Here is a 23,396-nt window from a genome sequence, read left to right as displayed (position 1 = left end):
ATATTCCCAGACACAGTTCTACAAGAAACTGCAAATTGGGAGCTTGTGAAATACTTTTAGTACTAAGAATACTTTATATAAATCAAAATAAAAATTGACTGTAATTATAAGTTTTTGTTATTGTTGTTCAGTCGCTAAGTCATGTCTGACTCTTTGCAACCCAACAGGCTCCTCTGTCCACCACTATCTCCTGGAATTTGCTCAAATTCATGTCCACTGAGTCAGGGATGCTATCTGACCATCTCATACTCTGCTGCCCTCTTCTCTTTTTGCCTTCAATCCTGAGATGTCAATGTTCAATCTTACAATCTTCTGCTTGACCACATCCAATTTACCTTGGTTCATGGACCTAACATTCCAGGTTCTTATGCAATATTTTTCTTTACAGCATCAGACTTTCTTTCACCACCAGAAACATCCACAACTGAGCATCATTTCCACTTTAGCCCTGTCGCTTCATTCTTTCTGGAGCTATTAGCAATTGCCCTCCACTCTTCCCCAGTAGCATACTGGACACCTTCTGGCCTGGAGAGGCTCATCTTCCAGTGTCCTATCTTTTTGCCTTTGCATACTGTTCATGGGATTCTCCAGGAAAGAACCCCAAAATTTTTAAAAAAAACTGAAATCACTCATAACCCCAACCCCCTAACATCTAAAAAAATAATTTATTTCCACTTCTTAGTTGTTGTTTAAGTATATTCCATTTTACATCTGGTTATTCTAAGAAAGCAGCAAGTAATGAAGTGATTAGGAGCATAAGATCATGAGAAAAGCCTTCATTATACGTTTGGGGTGTGTGTACAAGTGTGTATATGTATGTATATGGGGTTGGCCAAAAGGTTCATTCAGGTTTTTCTATGAGATGTTACAGAAAAATCCAAATGAACTTTCTGGCCTACCCAGTATGTTCATACTTCTCTGCATGATCGTCTCAGTCTTGGATTTGGGGGGAAAGTTTCATACTCATTGTTCAAAATTTCAAGTTTTGGGGGGAGGGATGATAATAATACACTGTCTGATTCATGAGACAGTCATAAAATATTTTTCCTTTTTATTAAAGAATGGGTTCTTTCCAGCTAATGGGTGCAAGTGAGACCCCCTCTCCCTTCTTGTTTCTGCTCTCAGAAGTCCAGGCAAAGCACTTTGTGGGGTCACCTTTAGGCCATCTGGTACAATCAAAGGAATCTCCCTGGACTTCCCTGGGGGTCCAGTGGTTGAGAATCCACCTGCCAGTGCAGAGGACACAGATTCAATCCCTGGTCTGGGAAGAGTCCACATGCCTCGTACCAACTAAGCCCAAGCGACACAACTACTGATTCCATGCTCCACAAGAGAAGCCACTGCAATAAGAAGCCTGTGCATCACAACTAGAGAGTAGCCCCTGCTCACCGAAACTAGAGAAAGCCTGCACACAGCAATGAAGACCCAGCACAGCCAAAAATAAATAAATAAATAAATAAGTAAGTAAATAAATATTTTTAATAGGGGTCTCCCTGAGGATCCTGGAGTCTGGGGCTCCCCTCCAGCGTTCCCTTATCTCTGTGACCTTGGGCAGGTGACTGAACCTTTCTGATGTCCTGCTACCATCCTTTATAAAGTGGAAGACACACCTTGGGTGCCCTAAGGAAGGCCAGCTGATGGCTGAACTCCATCTCCAGGCTGGTGGCTGTGGGTGGGGCAGGTCATGGCTTGGGACACACAAGAAGCCAGTCCCTAATGAAGAGGCCTGTAGAGACAAGCTCCCACGACTCGCTGCTCAGCCCCTCTTGGCTCACTCAGCAGACAGCACGTGAGCTCCAGGGTCCTGGGAAGACATCCCCCCATGCAGGTCAGAACTTCATCAGCAGCAACATAATAAGCAGCCCCTCCCTGGTCTGACAATCAGACGGCAGGCTGCACCCTGGTACTTTAGGTACCTGCTTGGCAATAGGGGGACTACTCTGCGAGATATCCAGGTCAATGTGAAATCTGTTCCTAAACACACACTCTCAGCCATGCACTCATCCTTGTGATGGATGGAAAGAGTAAGAGATTTCAAGTTCCCGGGCCAGGGTCAAAGGTTGGCCCATCTCCGACTAGTTGAGTGAATGTGGGCAAGTTATTTAACCTTCCTGGTCCTTTCTTCTTTCACCTGCAAAACAGGAATACTAAAATTTTGACCCTCAGAGAGTTCTTTGACAGACTCAATGATAAATAAGATAATGTAGGTGTAGTAACTTGATTCTGCTCACCAATATTTCATTTTCTCATTTTCTTCTGGGTCACAGTGAAACTGAGTCCCCCTAAAACTGAGTTCCTTTGCTGAGTTTATGATTAATCTCTCTCTCTCTAAAACTTTATTCCCTTTCTTGTCCTGTACCTGTTCCCCTCAGAATTGAGAAATATCAAAGAAAATAGGGGACAGGAACTGAGCAGGACTCTGCAGGGCCCTTTCATGTCCCCAGCTTCTTGTTTGGTCTTCCCTGAGTTCCAAAGAGCAGATTCAAAAGCAGAGTCAAACACTTCATGATTTGAGAAGTAAGGGAATACAAAATAAAGGGAAAGCAGCCAAGCAAGAAAAGTACTGATAGTTTAAACAAGAGTTGAGTAATAAAACAAGTCATAGAACTCCCCATTCCTCCTCCACAGATACACATAACAATCTGATGCACATCTTTAAGTTCTTCTGCAGGAACTAAGACTCCCACCCAGGCAGAGGATGGTGACCATATGCTGACCACAAGCACACAGACTACAGATCGGTTGGAACCAGAAAACTGATGATTAAGATTCCCAAAACACCACCCTGTTAACCTCACCACCAACCAATTAGAAAGGAGGTGGAGCTGATCACACACCCTGCAACCCTCACCCCAGCGTTGCCTTTAAGAACCCTTGCCTGAGAGCCACTGGGGAGCTTGGGTCTTTCGGTGCCCTGGAATGAATGCTCTAAGTCCCTTCACTGACATCAGGCATCAGGAGACTGGCCTTGCCGGGTGTCCAGCGAGAGGACCCAAGTTTGGTGCAGTAACAACAGGATTGCACGTGCCTGCTCCCACTCCCACGGGGTTGGACGTGGTCATATGACTTCCTCGGACCAGTGCAATTTGAGCAGAAGGGACATATATCATTTCCAGGAGAGCAGTTAAGAGCCAATACATGATTTTTTCCCCCATATTTCCTTTCCTTGCTGTGATGACTCTGTCAGTGAAGCGGGGAGAGGAGCAGAGCACAGTCTTTAACAAAACGACAGCTGCTGAGGATGTGGCAGAAATTGGTTAGAACCAACTGGGTCCAAAATGGCCAGAGATTCAACTTCCAGTGGACCTTGAGCCTCATTACGAGTTCACTGTACTACACTAGCATCTAAATGACACACCCACAGCCTCCATGACAGTTCTGAGGCTGACCACAAAAGGACAAAAAGGGGGCAGTGACCCAATTTCTGGAAATCCCCGGCCTTTCCTCAAAGTAGTTGGAATAATCCTCCCATTCATTATCATATGAAATTAGCCAGCCTATAAAAATTAACCACCTCATACTTCAGGGTCTCTCACTTCTGAGATGGCCCACACTGTCTGTGGGGTGTTTCTCCCAAGGTCATTCTCACTTTCCAAAATGACCCCATCCCCTTGGGCCACTTTTGAGATGGACCGAACATGCATTCTGTCTATGGAATGTGTATCTCTCTAAATAAGTCCACTTCTTACCTGGCACTTTGTTTCTCACTGAATTCTTTCTATAAAGATACATAAAGAACCTGAGCTTCATTAAGTCCTAAGACCGGGTGTGTGATCTCAATTAAAAGACCATAGGTTCGAACTCTAACCTGGATTTTGGCTGGGTTTGAGTCCCAGTCCACCGGTTCTAGTTCCAATCTGAGTTATGCAGTTTCAGTAGCCCATTGACACTAAAGTACCCTGAGCAAAAGCACTCCTGACCCAGGAGAGAAACACTTCCCCATGCAGCTGATTTTGCAAGTATGAGACATGAACTTTTTCTGTGTTATGCTAAGAAAATTTTGGACACTCATAAGTATGATAAAACCTAGCCTATCCTGACAAATATATATAAGAAAAGCTTTGCCAACTATAACATGCTCCATAAATACTATTTATGGCTATTTCAGGTATCTGTTGAGATCATGTGATTAATATCTAACATGGTAGCACTATGAAATATCTGGACTACTGCTGAGGTAACCCATTCTTATTTCATTGCAGTCATCAAATGTCTCAGAGCACCCATTATGTTTCTGATACCATTCCAGGCAATACATATCCAATACTTTCTCTCTGATATTAAAATCTTTTAAAAACCAATTGCATTTACACTTGGCATACCCTTTGAAAGCATAATGATGCCTCATCATCACACCAAAGACTAATACAAGTAAATCTTCCACTTTGTAGAACTCTCTAGGCTACTGTTAGTCATGGATAGAGAGGGGCTGAACAAAAATATTTCAGTATATACAGTGCTGAAGTGAAGTGGAAGTTGTTCAGTTGTGTCCAACTCTTTGAGACCCCATGGACTATACAGTCCATGGAATTCTCCAGGCCAGAATACTGGAGTGGGTAGCCCCTTCTCCAGGGGATCTTCCCAATCCAGGGATCAAACCTAGACCTCCCACATTGCAGGTGGATTCTTTACCAGCTGAGTCACAAGTGAAGCCCATATATAGTGCTGGGGAGGAAGAAATCTTCCTCTATCCTTCCAAGTTCTTCTGGCTGGTCTAAGAATTAAATTGACATAAGATAGATTAAGAGGAGAAAATCAAACAAAAGTTTAATAACATGATGAAGGAGAGCTGAGTAACTCCCTCAAATGGCCAAAACCCTCACTTTAAATGCCATCTTTAGCTAAAGACAAAAGAGGATACTGGACACAGTGCTTTGGGACACTAAAGGGGAGGAAGCTAATTTGCATGGAGATGGAAAAGCACTGAGCCTATATTCTTTGCAGATACCTCAGGTGATAGCTCCATTCTGGGAACAATCCCTTTATCTAAATTCTTCAGGCAGCTAAGGGGCAGGTAACAAGAAAGACTTCCTGAGTCTTCTTAAAAACGATCAATGTAATTTAATTATCATGCCAAACAGACATATATTAGGGTGGTAAACTTTGTTTCCATACATGGAAACATTCTCCTTCAAGAGCTACATGGTGATGAATTTGTATGTTCCAGCACAAGAACTTCAAGCTGTTGTTAAGCAAATTAGTCTGCCAACCCTTGATAATCTGAAGATAGATGGCTGATTGTGTATGAGTCATTTCCCCCTCATTTAATTTAAGGGAAGCACCACGCACCTGTCCCCAAGCCCCAGGACTAGGTTTTCAGATTCTTTTCTAATATCCATCAAAGAATCACGCATACTTGATAGAAACTAGTAAGTTCGCAATGTGTGAGTTTTAAGGAAATGCCAATTAATTCACTTAATTTTATCAATTAACAACAACAAACTAAAAAGATGAAAGATTGATTTCCTTGTTTTCATCCCCATTTCTGGTATTTGTGTGGACTAGTAACAAACTCATCTTCCAGACAGATCTTGGAAGACTTCATTTTCCTACCCACGTACAGTATTATTCCTCCCTCATCCGTGATTTTGCTTTCTGTGGTTTCAGATACCCGAGTCAACCATGGTCCAAAAACATTAAATAAAAAATTCCAGAAATAAACAGTTCATAAGCTTTAAGCCATGCACCGTTCTGAATAAGGTGATGAAACCTCCTCCTTCTGGCTCCGTCCAGCACAGGACTTGAATCATCCCTTTGTCCTGCATCTCCCGCCCATAAGTCACTCAGTAGCCGCCTCGGTTATCAGGTTCACTGTCGTGGAACTGCAGTGCTTGGGTTTAACTGACCCTCACTTCACTTAACGATGCCCCCAAAGCACCAGAGTAGAGATGCTGACAATGTGGATGATGCCAAAGAGAAGCTGCAAAGTGCTTCTAAGAGAAAGGGTGAAATGAGCTCAAAGACCCTTTTGTACACTGAGCTTGCTAACATCTACAGGAAGAACGACTCTTCTAACTGAAATCACAAACAAAAAAGGAAATCTGTGCTCGGTTTGCTGTCACACTTCATTCTGCAGAAGACAGACCATGCTGTGATAAGGGCTGAGTTAATACAGAACAGGCACTAAACGCGTACAGTAAGGCATTTAGAGAGCTCACATTCACATAACTTTTATTACAGCATGTGGCTATAACTACTATTTTATTATTAGTTACTGTTACTAATCTCTTGTGTCTAATTTATAAATTAAACTTTATCAAAGGTATAATTAGGAAAAAAACATAGTATATATAGGGTTTGGTACTATCCATGGTTTTCTGGCAGGAGGTAGATGGGCCTCACACTGCCCCAGGGTAAGCAGTTGGGGATTTTGTTCGCTGTCGACCAATACTCCAAGATGAGAATATCAGGACAATTGAGAGAGGAGGCTGGGCCCTGCCCAGATAGAAGATAAGAGACCACGTATTTCTCATTCTTAAAGTCAGGAGACCTCCCTGACTACACATGCACAGAAAGGCTCCTAGGAAATCAAAAGGGGAGTGATGCTAAGTCTACCCACAGGCCTCTTCAGTGGAATCCGTCTGGGCTGACAGATGTTGCGTGCAAACATGGGAGGATCCTGAGATATACCAAATTTGAACTCTGAATTAGGCAAATCAAAATGATTGACTGAAGGAAAACCTGGAAGAAATGCCCTGTAAAAGTGATTTAAACTGCCACCAGGGCATGATTCTGTCTCTGAGCCAGCCCATGTGTCTGTCCACACATACGGCATTCTTTTTCCTCCTAATAAACACTTTACTTGTTTCCCTACTTCCTGTCTTCATGGGAATTCTTTTCTGCAAAGCCAAAAGGCCAGGGCCTTGTCACTGACCACTGATCTAGTGGCTGCAATTCAGTGCTCTCACTGCCACAGTCCACCTCAATCTCTGGCTGGGAACCGAAGCCACTGCAGGCTCTGAGATCAGGTTCGTCACTGAGGGTTGGGGAAAATACTCCCTGAGGATAAAAGGGCAACATTCTTTCAAAGCAGTATATTCTTTCACAATGGTACAAAGGAGTTTAAAAGTTTTCATCAAAACTAATTCCAATCTCAACTGTTCCTCCTTTCTTTAAGAACTCTTCTGTCATTAACACTCTGCCCTTGACCACTCTCCAACCCCTCACAGCTTTCTCTTTCTTGCACCGCTTCAGTCTTTCCCTTGGCTGCTCTGCTACCATTTTCTTTCCACAATATCCTCCAATCTATTGGCCACTCAGCTCTAATACTTTGGCCACCTGATGTGAAGAACTGACTGATTGGAAAAGACCCTGATGCTGGGAAAGATTGAGGGCAGGAGGAGAAGGGGCGACAGAGGATGAGATGGTTGGATGGCATCACCGACTTAATGGACGTGAGTTTGAGCAAGCTCTGGGAGATAGTGAAGGACAGGGAAGACTGGAGTGCTGCAGCTCATGAGGTCACAAAGAATCAGGTACGACTCAGCGACTGACTCAACAACAATGGACCACTTACGTCCTCTGATGAAATGAACTCAGACCCTTTTGTCAGATCAGTAGGGCAGTCCTGAAGCTACATCCAGACCTCGGCTCTGTTGAGTATTTCTCCTGTCTTAACTTTTCTGTGCTTCAGTGGCCACTCACGTGTCATTCTTAGCATAATTATATTGCCACAACACTTTTGTCATATTGATGGTCTGACTAATTACGGGACCGTGTAATGCATCCAATTGCCTGCTATTTGATGCTGCCTCTTAAGTACTGCTATGAACTGTTTCAGTAGCTCAGCATGGCTCCTTCTCAAACTCTTGCATGATTCATCATATATAAAGAGTATGTGGCAAACAAGAAGTTTCATCTGACTTCACCTCAGGAGGGCAAGGTACTTTGAACTATGTTTCCAGTCCAGTGCTCATGTGTTCATGTCCATCCATCTAGACTTCTCATTCCATCTCCATAAGGTGAGAGGCTTGTATTTGATACTGATGTGAAGTGAAAGTCACTCCGTCGTTTCTGACTCTTTGTGACCCCATGGACTATACAGCCCATGGAATTCTACAGGCAAGAATACTGGTGTGGGTAGCCTTTCCCTTCTCCAGGGGATCTTCTCAACCCAGGGATCGAACCCAGGTCTCTCACATTGCAGGCAGATTCTTTACCAGCTGAGCCACAAAGGAAGCCCAAGAATACTGTAGTGGGTAGCCTATCCCTTCTCCAGTGGATCTTCCTGACCCAGGAATTGAACTGGGGTCTCCTGCATTGCAGGCAGATTCTTTACCAACTGAGCTATGAGGGAAGCCCATTTGATACTGAGCTGTGGTTAAAAATACAGCTCCTTCATGGCTGCGTGTCAGACAACTGCTGACCAACACACAGAGAGCTGAGATAAATGTTGGGCTGACCAGCAGTGTACCTCATGCTAGACTCAATACAGAAGTTCCATATGCTTGCTGAAAGTTTACCTTCATGGGTGAGTCTGCATTCACACCTAAGTGAGCTAGCTCTTTAATATTTCAGTTTTTAGTTAAGTAATGAAAAGGCACAACTAGAGAAACAAGACCCCATAACAGATTCAGCTCTCTAAGTAATTAAATTTTGGAGCTAAATGTTTGATTTCCAACATAAGTTATTTTGCAGCATTTTTATATACTTTCTTATGTTTGTGTCCTTGGGCTCAGGCCTCACTTCCTGCTTTATACCAGTAAACTTTATTTTCTGAAGAACAGTATCAACAATTTGTCAACTTGAAACCTGTTAAGGCAAACACCGTATTATGGGATATTTTTTAAAGTTCTTTATATTAGCAAACAACAGCAAAATGGCTAAGATATAGATGCTGACATGAGACTTCCTGGCTTTGTTCCTTCCTACACTGCCATCTTGAACAGGTTACCTAGCCTCTTTTTATATAAACTTTCTTTTCTTTTCTTTTTTTTAATTGGAATATACTTGCTTTACAATGTTGTAAAGCAAGTTGTGTTATTTTCTGCTGTGCAGCACAGTGAACCTATTTGTACAAACATATCCCCTCTTTTTTAGATTTCATGTAAATGTTCTTAAATGATAATTACCTTACAGGAGGACTGTAGCAAATATTAACCTCAGGAAAGCAACCCTGTGAAGCTTCATGTTGGACACAAAACAAGCACTCAATGAATGTTAGAGCTTATTATTCAGTTCAGTTCAGTTCAGTTCAGTCACTCAGTCGTGTCCAATTCTTTGCGACCCCATGAATCGCAGCACATCAGGCCTCCCTGTCCATCACCAACTGCCAGAGTCTACCCAAACCCATGTCCATCGAGTCGGTGATGCCATCCAGCCATCTCATCCTCTGTCGTCCTCTTCTCCTGCCCACAATCCCTCCCAGCATTAGGGTCTTTTCCAATGAGTCAACTCTTCGCATCAGGTGGCCAAAGTATTGGAGTTTCAGCTTCAACATCAGTCCTTCCAGTGAACACTCAGGACTTATCTCCTTTAGGATGGACTGGCTGGATCTCCTTGCAGTCCAAGGGACTCTCAAGAGTCTTCTCCACCACCACAGTTCAAAAGCATCAATTCTTCAGCACTCAGCTTTCTTTACCGTCCAACTCTCACATCCATACATGACCACTGGAAAAACCATAGCCTTGACTAGACGGACCTTTGTTGGCAAAGTAATGTCTCTGCTTTTTAATATGCAGTCTAGGTTGGTCATAACTTTCCTTCCAAGGAGTAAGCATCTTTTAATTTCATGGCTGCAATCACCATCTGCAGTGATTTTGGAGCCCAAAAAAATAAAGTCTGACACTGTTTGCACTATTTCCCCATCTATTTCCCATGAAGTGATGGGACCAGATGCCATGATCTTAGTTTTCTGAATGCTGAGCTTGAGAAACCTGTATGCAGGTCGGGAAGCAACAGCTAGAACTGGACATGGAACAACAGACTGGTTCCAAACAGGAAAAGGAGTACCTCAAGGCTGTATATTGTCACCCTACTTATTTAATTTATATACAGAGTACATCATGAGAAACGCTGGGCTGGAAGAAGCACAAGCCGGAATCAAGATTGCCGGGAGAAATATCAATAACCTCAAATATGCAGATGACACCACCCTTATGGCAGAAAGTGAAGAGGAACTAAAAAGCCTCTTGAGGAAAGTGAAAGAGGAGAGTGAAAAAGTTGGCTTAAAGCTCAACATTCAGAGCTTATTATTAGGGTTAAATAAACATATTCAAACAAGATGGGTCAAGGTCAATGGAACAAACACTTATTAAATGAAAATAATTAAAGGAAAAATACTTATTAAAGTCATAATACCTATGATACTTTGAGCACCTACTATACACAATTTACAAACATGATTTTACTTACTCTCCACAGAAAGTTTGTTTTTGTCTTATCAATTTTGCAAGTGATTGATGGATGGTTAGAGAAGCCTCATAATTTACCCTTGTTCACAACAGACAGGGTATGACTTGAATTTAAATCAAGTCTTTCTCTAACTACTGCCTTCACACTCATCCCTCTCTACATTTCCACCTTAACTCCTAGACACAAGGCTCTCTGCTGACCCCTCGTAGACATTACCCTGATGAATGCTACAGCACTCCTGCCTTCAAGGATCTTCCATTTCAGCAAGTGACAGATCACTATTTTATAGGACAGACTGACATTAGCCTTTTAACAGAAGTACATATTATAGACTCTACCTATGCAAAATGTACTTGGTGAAAGGAAGCTCTTTCTCAGGTTAACAATCTTTTAAAATTTAGTGAATATCCAATGATCATCTGTAGCAATATCAAAAGTTCTGAGAGACAACGAAAAATGCTTCATTGTTTGAGAATAAGCCATACATCACATCTCTGATTCCTGGCCAGTAAATGCCCTGAACACCCTCACATATATCCCAAATAGGGACTTATATGGCGGTCCAATGGCTAAGACTCCCTGCTCCCAATGCAGGGGGCCCAGGTTCGATCCCTGGTCAAGGAACTAGACCCCACATGCTGCAACCAAGAGTTTGTATGCCACAACTAAAAATCCCACATGCCCCAACAATGACTGAAGATTCTGAGTGCTGCAACTAAGACCCCGTGCAGCCAAATAGATAAATAAATATTTTCAAAAATATCCAAAATATTCCCTGTCCACACTGGAACGAACAAAGGAGGGAAGAGAAGAGAGAAAGAAAGAAGACTAGAAAACAACTAGAGCAAAAAATATCAAACATATCATGAACCTAGTAAATTTAATTTTTGTTTTACTGTGATATGTGGTATTTTTCTGTGTGGATGCATGTGTGTGTTTTACAATACATATCCTAGCGGCAAACCAGACAAAACCAGAGTAATCTGGGGAAAGGTAATTCGTGTTCATGGAAACAGTGACATGGTTAGTGTCAAAGTCTGAAGCAACTGTCCTAATGAGCCCATTGGGCTTCCCTGATTGTTCAGTTGGTAAAGAATCCACCTGCAGTGCAGGAGATCCTGGTTTGATTCCTGGGACGTGAAGATCCTCTGGAGAAGGGATAGGCTACCCACTCCAGTATTCTTGGACTTGCCTTGTGGCTCAGTTGGTAAAGAATCCACCTGCAATGTGGGAGACCTGGGTTTGATCCCTGGGTTGGGAAGATCCCCTGGAGAAGGGAAAGGCTACCCACTCCAGTATTCTGGCCTGGAGAATTCCATGGGCTGTACAGTTCATGGGGTTGGAAAGAGTCAGGCAGGACGGAGTGACTTTCACCTTCACTTTCAGGCCATTGGAAACAGAATTCATGTGATCCATACTCTTCAAGGATTTCAACTTATTGAAAAGTAAGTAAATAAAGGTGTCTATTTGTTCTTCTGTAAAAAAAAGAATGTTTCACACACACACACGCACATGCATAAATATTCACAGGCATCTCTCAGCCAAAGAAGTTAGACTCTGGTTCTATGAGCTTTCTCAGGGCCTGCCGAGTAGACCATGTGACTTCTTTCATTCAAATGTTGTGAGCATCAAAAGGACATAAGTCAGTCAACAAGTGATTTAAGGGCAGTGTTCACACCAGGGCAGGGGAAGCTGCCAGAGTTATAGTCAATTACAGAGTTAAGGTTTAGATATACAATGCCTGCTCTCTTTCTCTCTAGACTTATATTTCTTCTCTGTTGATCCCAAAATTGAATATGCAAGTCACACATACAAAAAGATGCTTCAATTTCATTAGCCATTAGGGAAATGCAAAATAAAACCACAGTGAGCTATCACTTCATATTCACTAGATTGGTAGACATTAAAAATTCTGGCCATATCAAGCATTGGCAATGCTATGAAGTAGCAAGAACTCTCATGCAGAAATGTAAATTGGTTTATAAGTATTTTAGACATCAATTTGGCCATAATGAGTGAAATTAGCATGTGTGTACTCCATCACTCAGCACTTCCCTGGGTTTATACTCTAGAAAAACACTTGCACAGGTACATACAAATGAGCAAGATGATGCAAGCAAAATTGCTCCAGAGGTATTGGTTCTAAAATAAACAAACCAACCAATCGTGGAAACAAGAAGTTCAGAAAAACCACAGTGGGTAACTAAGTTATGGAATGGTTATATAATGGATAATATACTGCAGTAAAAATTAAACAACAATAGCTATATATATCAGCATGGTTTAGCCCACAGTTTAGTGGGATCCAAAGAAAGTTGAATTAAGCTTTCAAAAAGAAGGAAACTCTAACACATGCCTCAGCATGGATGAATGCTGAGGATATTATGCTAAGTGAAAAAAGCCAGACACAAAAAGGCAAATAATGTACAATTTCACTTATATGAGGTATCCAACACAGTCAGATTCATAGAGACAGAAAGTAGAAAGCTGAAGCTGGGGGTAGGGAGACAGGGAATTGTTGTTTAATGAGTATATAGTTTCAGTTTTGCAAGATAAAGTGTTGGAGATTCGTTGCACAATAATATGAATATACTTTTTTTTTAAAATATACTTAATAATACTCATTTTATTGAGCTATGACAAACTTAGTGTATTAAGAAGCAAAGACATCACTTTGCTGACAAAGGTCCATATACTCAAAGCTATGGTTTTTCCAGTAGTTATGTACAGATGTAAGAGGTGGGCCATAAAAATAGGCCGAGTGCCTAAGAATTGATGCTTTCAAATTGTGGTGCTGGAGAAGACTCTGGAGAGTCCCTTGGACTGCAAGGAGATCAAACCAGTCCATCCTAAAGGAAATCATCCCTGAATATTCATTGGAAGGACTCATGCGGAAGCTGAAACTCCAATACTTTGGCCACCTGATGGGAAGAACTGAGTCATTGGAAAAGACCCTGATTCTGGGAAAGATTGAAGGCGAGAGGAGAAGAGGGCAGCAGAGGATGAGATGGCTGGATAACTTCACTGACTTAATGGACATGAACTTTTGCAAACTCCAGGAGATAGTGGAGGATGGGGAGGCCTGGTGTGCTGCAGTCCATGGGGTCGCAAGGAGTTGAACATGACTTAGTGATGAAACAACAATTTAATAATGCTGATCTGTACACTCTGAAAAGTCAAGATATTAAATTTAAAGTCAAACATATTTTACTACCATTCTAACTTAAAAATTTTTTTTTAAGTTGCAGAAGAATACAGAGTATAATTCAACTTTTATAGATCTCAAACACCTGCAAATTTGCCATATAATTCTTAGAGATACAAGCATTCATGGTAAAGCGTAATAGAGAATAAGGTGATGCCATGAAATGGGACAGAATATGCAGGGGTCCTCAATGATGACAGTTATGTTCTAACCCTTAAACTGGGTTTTGTATACAGTCTGATGATTGTACATATATAATGTATACATCTTACAAATACATAAAGTTCTTTTTTCCCAAGCAAAACAGTTGCAGTCTGAATGTCAGAATTGAGATCAGCATGATGGAGTATATATGGTACCCAGTTCCAGGTGAGAAAGTCATTCTGGTATTATAAAGAACCTGATTTTCTGGTTAGAGTCAGAATTTATGTACAGTCTGTTCGATAAAATATGAGTAGCCAGTTTTCTTATACTCCCCTAGCAACAGCTAGGCATTGGCATAGGAGAAGCCAGTCATATCATAGATGCTCTGGCAGTGTCTCTCTAAACTTTATTAGTCTAACTCAGAATTCTACTTATAAAACAGGGGAAATTGAGGATCTGGGAAAGAAAGTTTTAAGAAAACAATTTAAAAATCATTGACCATTAAACAAAATGGCATGTCAAGTCAGACTAAGATATCACATTTTTATAATAGGTTGTAAAAGATTTTTGGGTATATTTAAGAAAAGAATGACCTTTTTAGTTCTACATGGAGCAATAGTTTGTGTCAAATAAAACTAAACATTGTTATTCTATTATCATCCTGAGTTCAGCAAAGATTGAAGATAATGAATGGGTTCCAAGCTGCTGGTTAGTTTTCTTTCCACCCAGGTTCACACATGTCCTGGGGAACTAAATAGAAATGCCTTCAACATGGGAAAGACTGTGGTACACCCATGCACCCTGGGTCCATAGCTGGTCAAGTCCATGGGTATTTATAGCTCCCACCTTCCATCCTGGCCACCATCAGAGAAATTCGCCAGCCGAAGCCCTGAGTCCACCTTTCCTCTTGCATCAGTGAGTGCCACAAAGCATGGAGATGGATCACACTGAAACCGGGAGCAGACTGACGGGAGATATGAGCAGTGACTGGCCCAGACTTCCTGCGAGTGTCCAGGAGTCTCTGGTAGAGGCATGGGTCAGCAGTGGCCTGCGGCAGGGTTGGGGGCACTGGGTGCGACATTGTGTGCATGGGACCTTTAGAAGGAGGTCGCCATTATCTTCATTACCTCCACCAGAGTTTGGTCTCAGGTCAAACCACAAGGAGGGAACAGAGCCCCATCCATCAATAGAAAATTGAATTAAAGATATACTGAGTATGGCTCTGCTCATAGAACAAGACCCAGTTTCCCCCACAGTCAGTCTCTCCCATCAGGAAGCTTCCATAAGCCTCTTATCCTTATCCTTCAGAGGGCTGACAGAATGAAAAACACAATCACAGAAAACAAACTGATCACATGGACCACAGCCTTGTCTAATTCAATGAAACTATGAGCCATGCTGTGTAGGGCCACCCAAGTTGGATGGGTCATGGTGGAGAGTTCTGACAAAACATGGCCCACTGGAGAAGGGAATGGCAAACCACTTCAGTATTCTTGCCTTGAGAACCCCATGAATAGTATGAAAAGGCAAAAAGATAGGACACTGAAAGAGGAACTCCTCAGGTCGGTAGGTGCCCGATATGCTACTGGAGAAGAGTAGAGAAATAACTGCAGAAAGAATGAAGAGGCAGAGCCAAAGTGAAAACAATGCCCAGTTGTGGATGTGACTGGTGATGGAAATAAAGTCTGATGCCGTAAAGAGCAATATTGCATAGGAACCTGGAATATTAGGTCCATGAATCAAGGCAAATTGGAAGTGGTCAAATGGGAGATGGCAAGAGTGAACATTGACATTTTAGGAATCACTGAACTCAAATGGACTGGAATAGGTGAATTTAATTCACATGACCATTATATCTATTACTGTGGGCAAGAATCCCTTAGAAGAAATGGAGAAACCCTCGTAGTCAACAAAAGAGTCTGAAACGCAGTACTTGGGTGCAATCTCAAAAATGACAGAATGATCTCTGTTTGCTTCCAAGGCAAACCATTCAATATCACAGTAATCCAAGTCTATGCCTCAACCAGTAATGCTGAAGAAGTTGAAATTGAACAGTTCCATGAAGACCTACAAGACCTTTAAGAACTAACACCCAAAAAAGATGTCCTTTTCATCCTAGGGGCTGAAATGCAAAAGTAGGAAGTCAAGAGATAACTGGAGTAACAGGCATATTTGGCCTTGGAGTACAGAATGAAGCAGGGCAAAGGCTAATAGGGTTTTGCCAAGAGAACAGACTGGTCATAGCAAACACCCTCTTCCAACAGCATAAGAGAAGACTCTACATATGAACATCACCAGATGGTCGCTACTGAAATCAGACTGATTATAGTCTTTGCAGCTGAAGATGGAGAAGCTCTATACAGTCAGCAAAAACAAGACTGGGAGATGACTGTGGCTCAGATTATAAACTCCTTATTGCAAAAATCAGACTTCAATTGCAGAAAGTAGGGAAAACCACTAGACCACTCAGGCATGACCTAAATCAAATCCCTTACGATTATACAGTGGAAGGGACAAAGAGATTCAAGGGATTAGATCTGATAGAGTGCCTGAAGAACTATGGATGGAGGTTCATGACAGTGTACAGGAGGCAGGGATCAAGACCATCCACAAGAAAAATAAATGCAAAAAGGCAAAATGGTTGTCTGACGAGGCCTTACAAATAGCTGAGAAAAGAAGAGAAGTGAAAGGCAAAGGAGAAAAGGAAAGATACACATATTTGAATGCACAGTTCCAAGGAATAGCAAGGAGAGATAAGAAAGCCTTCCTCAGTGATCAATGCACAAGAAATAGAGGAAGACAATAGAATGGAAAAGACTAGAGATCTCTTCAAGAAAATTAGAGATACCAAGGGAACATTTCACACAGAGGTGGGCTCAATAAAGGACAGAAATGGTGTGGACCTAACAGAAGCAGAAGATATTAAGAAGAGGTGGCTAGAATACACAGAAAAGTGAAGTCGCTCAGTCGTGTCTGACTCTTAGCAACCCCATGGACACCAGGCTCCTCCGTCCATGGGATTTTCTAGGCAAAAGTACCAGAGTGGGTTGCCATTTCCTTCTCCAGGGAATCTTCCCGACCCAGGGATCGAACCCAGGTCTCCCGCATTGTAGACAGACGCTTTACCATTTGAGCCACCAGGGAAATCCTAGAATACACAGAACAACTATACAAAAAAGATCTTCATGACCCAGAAAACCACAATGGTGTGATCACTCACCTAGAACCAGACATCCTGAAATGCAAAATCAAGTGGACCTTAGGAAGCATCACTACAAACAAAGCTAGTGGAGGTGATGGCATTTTTTCAGCAGTCATGTATGGATGTGAGAGTTGGCCTATAAAGAAAGCTGAGCACTGAAGAATTGATGCTTTTGAACTGTGGTGTTGGAGAAGACTCTTGAGAGTCCCTTGGACTGCAAGGAGATCAAATCAGTCAATCCTAAAGGAAATCAGCCCTGAATATTCATTGGAAGGACTGATGTTGAAGCTGAAACTCCAATACTTTGGCCACCTGATGTGAAGAACTGACTCATTGGAAAAGACATGATGCTGGGAAAGATTGAAGGCAGGAGGAGAAGGGGATGACAAAGGATGAGATGGCTGGATGGCATCACTGACTCAATAGACATGAGCTTGAGCAAGCTCCAAGAGTTGGTGATGGACAGGGAAGCCTGGCATGCTACAGTCCATGGGGTCGCAAAGAGTCGGACAAGACTGAGCAACTGAACAGAACTGAACTGAACTTCCTTGGGGTGAGATTGGGGTGAGAGAAAGAAGTGGATAGAAATGTACAGTAAGAACTCCATGCAGTATGTGGAATGTGAGTGTTAATGAAAGAGTGACAATTCATTGTGAAGAATTTTTTCACTTGTTGAAATAAAATCTAAAGATGCATCTAATATAAATTGGATGGCATGATGATGATGACAGAATTAACAAAAACAAAAATAAATGGGAAAATGGACAAAAATGACCCTGCAAATACAGTAAAGAAATATGGAACTATTTGCCTTTGATCACTGTTCTGCTTTTTAAAGAGACTTTAATGCCAAGCTGTGTTTTCTATAGCATAAATCAGACAGGAGGAATTAGAGACCTATTTCTTTTACCATCAAATTCTGGTTAGCTGATGATGACATGACTTAAGTTGTGGGTTTATTTTTCACCCAAGTTCTATCAAAATTCTTAGTGGTATCTTTTCTTTTCTTTATAACATAGAACATATGACTCTCTCAAACTTGTGAACCTTGAATAAAATGAACAAGTAAGCCATCATTATTAAAAAGACATTTAACACAATAAATGAGGTACACTGTCCAAAGTGTCCAGGAGATTTCTCTTCCCTGAAGGAAATAGAAGCTGATGCTTAATGTGTGTCATTAATAACTCTGAATTCAAGGGCTGATTTCTGTTAACGAGAGGCCAAGGTTCGTCAGCAGACTCTCAGTCCCCAGGCCAGCAGACACTGAACATATTACAAGATGACTCACTTGGCTATACCAAATGTATAAAACTCAACAAGGCTTCTGAAGCATGCCTCTGGGGACTGGAAACAGCCTTCCGGCTTACTGTAATGATAATTTTATTTCCATTAGTTAGAAGAAACCAAAGGGAAAATCTCATAAAAAGTACTGTTTGCTTAAAAGTTACCCATGTTCTCATAAAAGAAACCTCCACATATATTACTACCTGACAAGCAATATTTAAAAGGGGATTTTCAAATTGAACAGACATTAAAACCTTTAATAATGTCTTTTCTTTATGTTTTGATTGAGAGTTTGTTGAAATGAATGGCATTTATTTTCCATTTATATGTATATTCCTGTGGTTTTCATTTTTAAAATCAAGCACATAAGAATTAAAAAACAAACTAGTTTTTAATTAAAATATAAAAATAAATAGTTCTTAGAATTAAGAAAATATCTGAAATTGTAATGAATGAGAGAAAATTAACACTTGGTGGGTAAGGAGATAAACAGACAAATCTCTCTAGGAAGAATTTAGGGACCTCAACTTCTAACATCATCATGACCAGGTCTTCTTCCAGAGTAACCAGCCAAAATATATAAGGCAATCATTTCTAGACAATGGACAACAGAAGTACAAGAAAGCAATCTCTGAGAGAAGAGTAAGCCATGAGGTGAGCACCATAAATACCTTGGAACTCTGTCGAAGATAATTTTCTGACTCACATGAAGGGTTGGTGCCCAAGTAAAGCACAGCTGCTCTGCTGTCCAAGGAGGCACAGATCAGAGTTTGAGATGGTTGAAGCTGCTGAAACCTGAGTGGCTGAGTCCTCGAGGTAGACAGCTGCCAGGGTGTGGGAGAAACAGACCCGGAAGACTAAGTGTGTTTTCCCTGCAAATCCTTTGCTCAGGGTTGGGCTGTGTATGCACAAAGCAATACATAAGGCTTACCAGAAGGCTGCTGTTACCAGGCTGAGAGCCAGTGATACTGAGATCAAGCAGTGCTGGCTAATTTTGGATTTCTGGCTCAATCAGACAAGAGAAACCTTGGTAATATCACAGTATACAACACTGACACTACTGAAACACCAGAAAGGGTATGTCTTAAGAGAAAGGACCATAACTTGCAGTGAGACTTCCATTATACCTGTCTATCAACTGTAAAACTATATCTCATCAAGATCCACAGGGGGAGACAGATCTACCTGAACAGCTTAGGAAACACCTTGGACCTTCCACAAATCCCATCTAACAAAGTGTAGAAAGGCTTAATACATATTTCATATGATCATTTAGAAACCAAACATCAATATATTTTAGAGAAAGAAAATAGAATCTAGTTTCTACAACATGTCATCTACAATTTCCAATATCAGTCAGACATTACTGTACATGTGAAGAAACAAAAATGTTGTCAAGAGCAAAAATAGTTAATACAAACAGATCCTGAGGCCACCTGTATGTTGTAATTAGCACACACAGTTGGGTTTTATTTTTTATTACTGCTTTATCAGGAAATGGACTTCCATGGTGGCTCAGATGGTAAAGTGTCTGTAATGCAGGAGACCTGGGTTTGATCCCTGGGTCAGGAAGATTCCCTAAAGAAGGAAATGGCAACCCACTCCAGTGCTCTTGCCTAGAAAATCCCATGGACGGAGGAGCTTGGTGCAGGCTACTGTCCGTGGGGTCACAAAGAGTCGGGCATGACTGAGCGACTTCACTTCCTTTCTTTTCTTTCTTTCTTTGTCAGGAAATAGATTAAGTAGGCAATAAATCAGTAAGAATATAGAAGATCTGAAAAATTCTACCCATCAACTTCACTGAAGAACATTTTACTCAATTGTATTATACATATTTGTTTTGACAGCAGAAGAACATCAAGATACGGCCATAATGCTGAACCATAAAATAAGTTCAATAAACTGTAAAAATTTGCAAACTGACAAATATGTGTTCTGATCATAAAAGAGTTATATTAGATATCAGTAACACTAAGATATTTTAAAATTCTCAAATGTTTGAAAATTAAACAACACAATTTAAAATAATCTACATATTAAAGGAGTTAAATATAAATCATAAAACCTTTCAAAATTAATGATAATGAAACACAACATATCAGAATACACAAAAGACAGGTATAATGCTTAGAGAAAAGTTTATAACTCTGACAAAATTAAAAAAAAAAGAAATATTTAAAATCTGTTATCTAAGTGTCAACCTTAAGAATTTAGGTAAGGAAAATCAAATTAATCCCAAAGTGAATAGAAAGAAAAAAATAAATATAAGAGCATAGATCAACACAAAGAAAACAGAATATTGACAAACATTTCATCTTTGAAAAGATTATCAAAAATGATAAACTCTTAGCAAGACTAATTATGGGAAAATGAGAAAAAACATAAATTACTGATATCATAATTACCAAAATATTATCTCAAGAGGAAACAAAAATATGAACAATGCCTCATCTATTGAAGAATGTGAATCCATAATCAAAAAACTTTTCACAAAGAAAACTTTATGCCCAGATAACTTCCTTGGTGGATTCTGTTGAACATTTAAGGAGAAAAGTAATATCAATCTGACATAAACTCTTGAAGACAATCTGGTAAATGGAAAAAGATGAGAACAGACATTGCACAAAAGAAGGTATGTAAATGGAAAACGACCCATGAAAGGTCCTCATCAACATTCAGTTCAGTTCAGTTCAGTTCAGTTGCTCAGTTGTGTCCAATTCTTTGAGACCCCATGAACTGCAACACACCAGGCCTCCCTGTCCATCACCAACTCCCGGAGTCCATTCAAACTCATGTCCATCGAGTCGATGATGCCATCCAGCCATCTCATCCTCTGTCGTCCCCTTCTCCTCCTGCCCCCAATCCTTCCCAGCATCAGGGTCTTTTCCAATGAGTCAGTTCTTCACATCAGGTAGCCAAAGTATTGGAGTTTCAGCTTCAGCCTCAGTCCATCCAATGAACACCCAGGACTGATCTCCTTTAGGATGGACTGGTTGGATCTCCTTGCAGTCCAAGGGACTCTCAAGAGTCTTCTCCAATACCACAGTTCAAAAGCATCAATGTTTCGGCACTCAGCTTTCTTCACAGTCCAACTCTCACATCCACACATGACCACTGGAAAAACCATAGCCTTGACTAGACGGACCTTTGTTGGCAAAGTAATGTCACTGCTTTTTAATATGCTATTTAGATTGGTCATAACTTTCCTTCCAAGGAGTAAGCATCTTTTAATTTCATGGCTGCAATCACCATCTGCAATGATTTTGGAGCCCCCCAAAATAAAGTCTGACACTGTTTGCACTGTTTCCCCATCTATTTCCCATGAAGTGATGGGAACAGATGTCATTATCTTAGCTTTCTGAATGTTGAGCTTTAAGCCAACTTTTTCACTCTCCTCTTTCACTTTCATCAAGAGGCCTTTTAGTTCCTCTTTTCTGCCATAAGGGTGGTGTCATCTGCATATCTGAGGTTATTGATATTTCTCCCAGCAATCTTGATTACAGCTTGTGCTTCTTCCAGCTCAGCGTTTCTCATGATGTACTCTGCATATAAGTTAAGCAGGGGGACAATATACTGCTTTGATGTACTCCTTTTCCTATTTGGAACCAGTCTGTTGTTCCATGTCCAGATCTAACTGTTGCTTCCTGACCTGCATAGAGATTTCTCAGAAGGCAGGTCAGGTATTCTGGTATTCCTATCTCTTTAAGAATTTTCCACAGTTTGTTGTGATCCATACAGTCAAAGGCTTTGGTATAGTCAATAAAGCAGAAATAGATGTTTTTCTGTAACTCTTTTGCTTTCTTGATGATCCAGCAGATGTTGGCAATTGATCTCTGGTTCCTCTGCCTTTTCTAAAACCAGCTTGAACATTTGGAAGTTCACGGTTCACGTATTGCTGAAGCCTGGCTTGGAGAATTTTGAGCATTACTTTACTAGCGTGTGAGATGAGTGCAATTGTGTGATTGATCACACGGACCACAGTCTTGTCTAACTCAATGAAACTAAGTCATGCTGTGTGGGGCCACCCAAGACGGACGGGTCATGGTGGAGAGGTCTGACAGAATGTGGTCCACTGGAGAAGGGAATGGCAAACCACTTCAGTAGTCTTGCCTGAAAACCACATGAACAGTATGAAAAGGCAAAATGATAGGATACTGAAAGAGGAACTCCCCAGGTCGGTAGGTGCCCAATATGCTACTGGAGATCAGTGGAGAAATAACTCCAGAAAGAATGAAGGGATAGAGCCAAAGCAAAAAACAATACCCAGTTATGGATGTGACTGGTGATAGAAGCAAGGTCTGAAGCTGTAAAGAGCAATACTGCATAGGAACCTGGAATGTTAGGTCCATGAATCAAGGCAAATTGGAAGTGGTCAAACAGGAGATGGCAAGAGTGAATGTCAACATTCTAGGAATCAGCGAACTAAAATGGACAGGAATGGGTGAATTTAACTCAGATGACCACTGTATCTACTACTGTGGGCAGGAATCCCTTAGAAGAAATGGAGTAGCCATCATGGTCAACAAAAGAGTCCGAAATGCAGTACTTGGATGCAATCTCAAAAATGACAGAATGATCTCTGTTCAATTCCAAAGCAAACCATTCAATATTCCATGTGAATATGGGATGCCTATGCCCCGACCAGTAATGCTGAAGAAGCTGAACGGTTCTATGAAGACCTACAAGACCTTTTAGAACTAACACGCAAAAAAGATGTCCTTTTCATTACAGGGGACTGGAATGAAAAGTAGGAAGTCCAGAAACACTGGGAGTAACAGGCAAATTTGGCCTTGGAGTACAGCATGAAGCAGGGCAAAGGCTAATAGAGTTTTGTCAAGAGAAAGCACTGGTCGTAGCAAACACCCTTTTCCAACAACACAAGAGAAGACTCTACACATGGACATCACCATATGGTCAACACTGAAATCAGATTGATTATATTCTTTGCAGCCAAAGATGGAGAAGCTCTATACAGTCAGCAAAAACAAGACCGGGAGCTGACTGTGGCTCAGATCATGAACTCCTTATTGCCAAATTCAGACTTAAATTGAAGAAAGTAGGGAAAACCATTAGACCATTCATGTATGACCTAAATCAAATCCCTTATGACTATACGGTGGAAGTAAGAAATAGATTCAAGGGATGAGATCTGATAGACAGAGTGCCCGATGAACTATGGATGGAGGTTCGTGACATTGTACAGGA

Source organism: Cervus canadensis, chromosome 10 (assembly GCF_019320065.1).
Source record: "Cervus canadensis isolate Bull #8, Minnesota chromosome 10, ASM1932006v1, whole genome shotgun sequence".
NCBI classification, from domain to species: domain Eukaryota; kingdom Metazoa; phylum Chordata; class Mammalia; order Artiodactyla; family Cervidae; genus Cervus; species Cervus canadensis.
The sequence above is the reverse complement of the archived record's forward strand: the minus strand, read 5'-3'. Positions refer to the sequence as shown.